Raw genomic sequence first — 9,411 nt, forward strand, 5'->3', positions numbered from 1 at the left:
ACAAGACATTTAATAAACATTTAACCTCAAAATTATAATTCTCACCAAATTTTACACTAAAGAGCGTTGCCGATAGTAATTATCGAGGAAAATGCGACGTTGGTGGTTTTTTGATTTTTGAATGGACTTTAGTATTTGTCTTGTCTTGTCCAGCTTTTTAGAAGTCCCAGTGTGTTGCCACCCTAGTTTTTGAGTTGTGACACATTCGTCTCTATCAGCATAAATAATTTTTACTCTGTTAAAATACGATATTGGGGCCATAATTTTGAATGTTTAGAATAAAACTGAGACAAATTATTTTTTTATTGACGTTTTATTGACATTACCCCAATTAAGCAGGCAAAATTTTGAATTTGTGACAATAGCAGAAAATTTCAAAATGACCTTGACGACCAAGATTTAGTGCTCGACAGCAACGGGTGTTTTTTTAAATTAGGCGTCGAAGTAGGCGTTGAAGAGTCGATTGTGAATGCACAATACCGATAACGGATCAGCTGTTTAAATCTTACGCCTTAAACGAGCGGTGCGTTCTCAATCGACTCTCCAACGCCAACTTCGACGCTAAATTAAAAAAAAAAACACCTTTACATATACCACCAGCGTCGCGGCGTCCTTTTTATAATTTATGTTATTATTACTAATCATTATTATTAGACATTACACACAATATTATAAAATCCGACCTTGACGTCGTGGGCGCATAGAAAAATTTATGATAATACAGCAAGCAACTATAAAAGGTTATGTTGTGTTAGCAATGCAAATGTTAGTCATTCTGAGGATTGATGTGATGATGATGATTGATGACAATTTCTCGTTTGACAATAGACATAGGCGTATACTCATCACTTTGCCTTAAATGTACAGATTACCACTCGTGCCCAAAAAGGCCCAATTTACACACAAACTCGTTAAATAAACTACTATTTTTAAACTAAATTTTACCTGTCCAAAGATTTTTTTGAAAAAAATTTTTTTGTTCGACACTGTCAAAATTTGAGAATTTTCTCCTGTGTGAACGGATTTTCATAAATTTGACAACTTGTCAAAACGAAACGTCAAGCTAATTTCAAAGATTTTTAGCGATTTGGAGCCTTCAAGTGGCTCGTCGAACAAAAAAACGTTGTATTCAACTCGTTCTTGTGTAATTTGGGCTTTTTTTGGCACTCGTGTACTTCTAAAACTCTCGTTTCACTCGAGTTTTAAACTGGTCCACTCATGCCAAAAAAAGCCAAAATTACACTCGTTAAATAAATAACTATTGCTTAATTTTTAATGAATTTATTGCCTTCATTTATTCCATACTTTTGCCGCTCACTGTATTTGAAAATCGGACAGGGATGACTGTAAAAATGAAGATTTTTTATTGTAGCAACCGTGACCATTATCAACACTCTTTGTTTTATCATTCCCTTGAATAAAGATTCTTCTATAGAAGTTATAGAACATTCTCTTTTTACACATCGCCATTTTATTTTGCATTCTTTAACAACGTAGGTAACCTTGGGAAAATGAAAATGACAGGTCCATGTGATGACGCTTTTGCACTCCGGTATTCTTTACCTGCCTTTAATCGTCCCTTTCAGCTTCAAGGTCAACAATGACCCTTAGAACCTTCTCGAACCATAGGTAAAGGTCGCAAACGAGTTCCTCCACGCGGTCAAATTTTTGCAGGGCTCTACCTTTTTGATCCTTATCGGCAAACGAATTCCTCCAAGTACCTGTAATCGGATTAGAGACCGGCGGCGGCGGTCCATCTTGACTGGCCGTTAGCCACCAGGTAAGATTTAGTAAAATGTTTAATTTTTTCCAATATTTTCAATAAGGTAGGTACCCCTACCCACCCCACTTAAAATTAAGGATAAGTATATAACACTTAGTATCAATTTTTCTTGTGACTAGTTAACATTCTGTCTCTGCGAACAATGAATGTTCAAAAAGTTATTTATAGTGAAAAAGGAAACCCTTTATTGGTTATTAATGGAGCAAAATTTTTTAAAGCTAGTGTAAAAGGCTTTCTCATTCATAATTCGTTTGTTTAATTTCAGTTCACTAATTCTGCCCTGATTAATTTGTGCACCGAATTGCGATTCGTCTCACCTCTCAGTCAATGCGCCAATTTACTGCTTGCTGTTTCATCCGAACCACGCAGTCGAGTCAATTCGTTATTCTACGTCTACCTGACTTATTTCATACAGTCTCACCTGTCGTCACAAACTCGGCTATTCAACGTTGAGGTGGAGTCATTCCCCTTCACAAACTCGTGCTTTTCGCGGGGTAACTAAATACCATCAGCGCCACCAAAGTCAATAGCTCATAACGTCATAATAACTTACAAACGCTTCAGCAGAAAGTCGCCATTCAAATTTAGATCAACTCCTCTTTGCATTCCATTTTTCGTCACCCCATCTTTAATCTCACAAAATTAATTGATCATGAACTGACCTCACGACACACTTTGTGTTTCATACCGACTTTCCGAACCATTCCCCATCTTTTTGAATTTACCTGGACTCACTGCCCAACTTCGAGAGTTAGTCTTAGTCAGTCCAAGACCTTCATTGGGAACGTCCAAGAATAATGGAGATTAGAAAGTTGTGATTGTGAATGTTCTACATTTTCTCCCTTAGTCAGAGTGGAAAAACACATGTTCGCTTTATTAATACTTATCTTTTTTTTTTGGGAAAAAAAGATGTAAGTATATACATATATTTTGTTGTTTTCTCCATCGTTGCAACTGTTTTTATAAAATAAGACACACAGCTGAGCTCGATTTCTTGATTTCCATGAGCATTTTTAAAACTTAAGTGTCAATTACAAATTGTAGATGTTGATTATGTTGAATTATGTTACTTAAACAATAAATGTCCCTATATACAGCGTCAGAGACAGCGTGTTCCAAAACTATCGCCAAAAAATGTTACACAGCAATTTCCCAAATGAATATTAACGCGAAATCATAATCAAAGGTTTTTTATCCGTCTATGGTTTTACAGAGGTTTAAATTACTGTAACATTGCACGGAAGATGTGAATATGATAATAATAAGCAGCAGTAATCATAGCAACCAGTCTATTATAGTGTATAATCCTGTCAAAAATAAATTACTCCTTACGATTTAGGGATATTTGTTACTAGGTTGCCATAAATTTGGTTAGGTTGGATGGAGGCTATGTGGTTTCTGGTGACAAACAAAAGATATCGTAACCACAGTATATTTACCCAATGGGTAAATATACTGTGTCGTAACCGTATAATGCAGCGAATTCCTTGTAACAGTTGCATATGGCTCTATTTCTCGCCAAGTGATAGATGTTTTTTCGTTTCACAATCAATTTTGGTTCCTGGCGGCATATTTAGTTGGACTTGATCTTTTAATTCATAGTAACCAACCTTAACCATTCAAAATTAATTTTGAAAATTCTACTTTCGTGTCAAAAATAAATTACTCCCAAGATTTCGAACTTTTAGGGAAATCACGTTTTTCATGTTGTGTGTAACTAGAATTTTCAAAAGTAATTTTGATGCCTAAGGTTGGTTACTTTGAATTGAGAGATTAAGTCCAAATAAATCCGCCGCCAGAAACCCAAAATTGATTGTGAAACCTAGCGACAACCTAGCGAGAAGTTAGTCATTTGCAACTGTTACAATTAATTTGCTGATTACTCCTTACATTTTTGGAATATCTTTTGTTTGTCACCAGAAACCACATAGCCTCCAAATCGTGCCTCCAACCTAACCAAATTTATGGCAACCTAGTAACGAATATCCCTAAATCCTAGGGAGTAATTTATTTTTGACACGAGAGTACCTAACTACCCTACTAGGTTGCCATAAATTTGGTTAGGTTGGAGGATATGTGGTTTCTGATGACAAACAAAAGATATCCCAAAAATGTAAGACAGTAAATTAATTGTAACAGTTGCAAATGACTAATTTCTCGCTAAGTGATAGATAATTTTTCGTTTTACAATCAATTTTGGTTACTGGCGGCATATTTATTTGGATTTAATCTCTCAATTCAAAGTAACCAATCGTAGGCATTCAAAATAACTTTTGAAAATTCTAGTTACACACAACATGAAAAACGTTATTTCCCTAAAAGTTCGAATTCTAGGGAGTAATTTATTTTTGACACGAGAGTACACACGAATGAAAAACGTTATTTCCTAAGACAGCCTGTATAATACTGTGAAAATCTAAAAATAAAAATGAAAGACAGCGTAATATGTACAATTTTTTTTCGTCTTTTGGTTATGTCTACAAAAATTAGATAGATTTATAGACGTGTTTTGTCAGAGGAACCTTCATGAATTTCGATGAATAGTTAAAGTTAAATAGAACAGGACCGAGATTTATATTTATAACCCTCCTCTTGTACAGACACCACCGTGTGAGAGTATGATACCATAACAAATCTTAAGTGTTTCAGGCCGTGAGACCCATTTCGTAGTTATTGGGTAGGTACTTTCCTACTCTCAATATTTCAAGGGTATACGAAATCAGTCGAAGACGAACTGTGACACAGCGACGATCCAATAAAAGTTTATACAAAGGTACATTTCATTTAGACAAGGATTTTGTTTTATACAGTGCGTGGAAGATTCTCTGGTGGAAAGATTGAAAAAATGTAACCGAACTTTTTTAGATCGAAATTTAACAGTGTTGCCATGTGTATTTTCTACGTAAGTTGCGAAATTGTTGGATCTTTGATATGTGAATAGGGTATATTATAGAAGATCATTATAAAATATTGTACCATCGCAGTTGGCTTTGAAAACCCACACAAATTTTGGATGTGCCGCCAGCCTCGCAACGTTAGACAAACTAGTAGACAGATTTCCACTACCGCCAGTATTCGTCACTTATCGGCGATACTAGTCTGACTCACGTCACAAGGTTGCGGCACATCCAACTACACCACCAACGCCTGCTACGATGGGACAATCATTTATAATGACCCTGCACAATTTGATCTCATAAGATATTTTGGTGAGGGACAAACTGGGGTTGGTATCCGGAAATCGGTGCGTGTGGCCCGGAAAAGTTGTCAAATAGGAATAATGTTCGATGGTTTGGACAATTTTTGCTTTTAGTCAATAGAGTATATGCCATACACATTCAAGGAAATTGATCATAAATGTTGTGTCTAATAAAATATTTATTTATTTCTCCTTTGCTGTAGGAAATAATTTGAGGCGTATGTACAGTCGCGAGCAATAAATTTTGGTCGTCAAGGTCATTCTTTGACGCAATCGAAAATGCTCCATTGTAAAACAGTCGTAAATGTCATAACCTATCATCATGTTGTATGACATTAATTGTCATTTTGTTCTCATTTTTTGGACACTTTGTTGACATGGGCATAATCAGGCAGGGAATTTTTTTTAATTTGTGACAATCTAACCAAATTTTGAAATGACATTGACGACCAAAATTTATTGCTGGCGACAGTACCTACTATTCCGAACACGGAATCTTGGCCAACATTTTTTAGACATTTCTAAAAAAATATATGTAAACCAATTATTAGTGTCATTAATAAATGACAATAAATAAAATCACTTTGAAGTTTTTCTTGTGACATCGAAAAAGCAGGGAAGTAGGTATTATCGAGTCAAAAGTTGGGTTATATTCAATAAAGGCCAGTTCACACATATTTGTCAGTTAAATGTCAGTTGTGGCCAAGATTCCGTGTCCGGAATAGTACAATTACGGCCGAATTTTGGTCGTCACTTGTCATTCCATTGAGTTAAGATGTAAAACAGCCCTTACGTATTCGTAACCTCACTTTCTGCTATTAGGTACAAGACTTATCATTTTGATGATTGACTTACAAGAAAACGCGCTTCCTTATTTCATGCAATCTTGGAACAGGGATATTATCTGCACTTTATTGAAATAAGGTATTGGTAGCATGTTTGCAACTATTTGAATGAAGTATGACATTGACAAATTTTTTGATGTCAATTCCAAAAGTCAGTCATAATGATAATAAAGCAAAGACTACATCCATTTTTTTTTAATTGACATGAAAGTGACGGCCAAAATTCCGTGGCCGCAATTGTAGTCAACCCAGCATACATGACACACTGGGTTCTTCCCTGATGACAATTTTGAAAATTGTCTTGTCAATGTGCAGTGGTATAAAAAAAATCAAATGCACGCCTATGAAGTGTCACAACTGTCAACATTGTCAACTCTACGTCTACCCCACTCACAGAGTTGCTACATAAATTTTCGTACATAGTTGCCATTTTTATCCACAACCATTTTGAATCACCCAATATTTGTCAGGTTTTCATTCTCTGTGTCTCTCAGTTCCAGTTTTTACAACTCAAGATTTTAGAATATAGTAGATAATGTTACGAAAACCGTGTTTAATGCAGCAAGTACAGTCGCGAGCAATAAATTTGGTCGTCAATGTCATGTCATTATGACGTATAAATTGCTGTCCGAAATTCCATGCTCCCAACAGTACGAAAATGTACGTGGCAACTCTGTAGGTAGGATAGAGTTGACATTTCTTTGATAGTCTCGCAATTTTGAAAATTGTCAAGTTAACATCAATGATCAATGGTATAAAAAAATCAAATGCACGCAAATGAAATATCACACAAATGTCAACTATACCCCACCCACACAGATGCCACAATTTTCGTACTATGGCGGACAATAAATTTAGGCCGGCAAATTTCTGACATTTCAAAAAAGTCAATGCAAGCGACCATTTATTGTCATTATGACTGATGTGTCAGTTTGTCAAACTGAAGGTTTTCAAGGTGTTTGGCCTTCCCTTCGCCCTTTTCGTAACTTACAGATCATGACGCACTAGCATAACTGATTTGTAGTAGCACTTCTCTCTGGTGCACGCTTCTTTTCCCAATTTTAATTTTGATTATCGCTGTCACGATGACAAGAATGACAAAAATTGAATATGGGGTTAGTTGAACATAATGCCAGCTTCACATTTTGATGTCAAGCCAATGACAGGCCGGCCTAAATTTATTGTCCGCCATAGTACTATTGGGGACAAAATACTATGGTCGTCATTCTTCTGTCACTTCAAAACAAATCAATGTAAACCAAGCATTAACGTCAAGTCAATAGTGATGACAATTTCAAATTATTGACTTTTCTCTTGTCAAAAATATGGCACCTTCCACCATTCAAAAATTTAGAATAATCTCCCTTGTTTCCGGGGGATTGTCCATGGGCCAAATTGCCTTGTGGAAACCTTTTCAATTTTTCCTCCTAGGAATATCTCCTTCAGTTGTGCATTTTTCGGTATTTAACATTTTTCAATGATGAGTTTGACAGTGACAGTAGTTGACAGTAGTAAAAAATAAGGTTAACCGTCCTAATGCTTGCTTTACAACTTTATGTCAGTCAACTGACGACCAAAGTAATTTGTCCCCAATAGTACATATTTGCCATATTTATCCACAACCATTTTGAATCACCAATACGACGATTTATTTAAACACTAATAATTAAACTTATCATTGAAAACAGGCCATCATTTCATGTTGACCTAATTATCTAATCCACAGTCTCATTTTCCGTACCTATCCAAAGAAACATTTTTGTTTTTGTAAATACAGTGTTTTTCTTTCGGTTTTCCTATTTTGTCAATTGTATTTCACTATTTCTCAAAACTATTTCCTATCTCTATTAAATATCAAAGTGACGTAAATATGAAATAGTTTTGAGAAAGAGTGAAATACCTGCAATTGACAGAAGAGGAAAATGAAAAGAAAAATAGTGTAAAAAGAACAAGGGCTGCGTCAAATATTTTCATTTTTACGCTTAATTATTATCGCAATTTTAAACACAAAGAGAATAAGTTGAACAGGGCCGATTCAATTCGGATTTACGGCGCACCAACGGTAGAACCCGTTTCCGCCGCTACCCTCTAACGACGCCATACTGCATCAACAGGAGATTCTCGCTTCCACCACCTCCTTCCAACAACGCCAGTACGAACGAAAAAGCACCACCTCCGCCCCTACCCTTTAACGACGCCAACCTGTGTCAATGGGAAATAACCATTTTCACCCCCTCGCTCCAACGACGCTAGGCTAAATCAACGAAAGATTTCCAATTCCACGACCATACTTAAATCACTCTATGATGAACCAACAAGAAATTACTAGTTCCACCACCATCCTCTAACGACGCCACGCTGGATCAAGGGGAAATCATCAGTTTCACCACCACGTTCCCACGACACCAGGCTGAATCGACGAAAGATTCCCAATTCTACCACCACGCTTCAACGACACCGAGCTGGATTAAGGAGAAAGTCAACCACCATCCTCCAACGACACCCGGCTGGACCGAGTAACTTCGACTATCAAACTCTAAACCATGATCATACTCGTAACGTAAAATTTTCGGAATGGATAGTTACGTCGTATAACCGCAGAAAATGACGCGCATAAAGAGAGACCGTTCGCATTCCATGTGAAGAGGTTTTTGAATTTGGGAAAAGCTGTGGTCCTGTTTCGTTTTTCAAATCGTCCATCGAAAAAATGACGCATCCGGTGGAAATCTACAGTTCTTCGTAAGCCCAAGATCGCTCCTCGCGTTTACCGTACTGGAACGGTTCGCTATTTTCGGCTTTTATTTTACACCTTTTTCAATCTACCCCATGTTCCTACAGTTGTGGAGACCTCAGAACCACGAAATTAGAGAGAAAAGAGGAAAATAACTTGAGGACGCTGCCATGAAAATAAGCTTTCATAACAACTAAAGCAAATCTCGGATGTGAAGCGTCAGTCGAACGATGGACTCTTTTGACGGACCTTTCAGGATTTTCCACAATCCAGGGGGAGCCAACCGCCACCAGGATTCATCGTCGACACGTTTTCTTTACTCTTGCACCGAAAAAGTGAGGTCTCGACGTCGGAGAGACGGTCTGAGACCTTTTGTTAGTGGAATCATCTGGGTCCAAACCCCAGGTCTGTTTCATGCTTCGACCATTTCGGATGCGTTTTATGGTGCGAAGCCCGGGGAAAATCGCCAAAGTCACTTCGTATTCTTGAAGGAGAGGGACCAATCTTCCTATAAACCCAAGATGAAGCGTCGGAATCGAGGCGTCTGTCGCACGCCGTCGACGTCAACCATCGGTCCCGTATCGAAATCGTGACGACCCGGATTTAGGGCTGGCGGTTGGGCGAGTATCTTCGTGATTCGAAACCCACCGATGCTCCGAGACAAACTTCATTATCTCCAGAAGAACCTCCGAGGGTGAGTTCGGCCAGCCCGGCCGCAGGGCGGCCGTGGGGATCGCCGAAAGAGGACGATGCCATCACGCGGGCAACGATTCCGAGGCCTGCAATTTCAGCGACGGCGGACGCAGTGCTCGTTTAGTCTGCCGTCCGCAGCGGCCGATTGTTTAGTAGCACT

The sequence above is a fragment of the Tenebrio molitor genome, chromosome 2 (assembly GCF_963966145.1).
Source record: "Tenebrio molitor chromosome 2, icTenMoli1.1, whole genome shotgun sequence".
In the NCBI taxonomy this organism is placed as follows: Eukaryota; Metazoa; Arthropoda; class Insecta; order Coleoptera; family Tenebrionidae; genus Tenebrio; species Tenebrio molitor.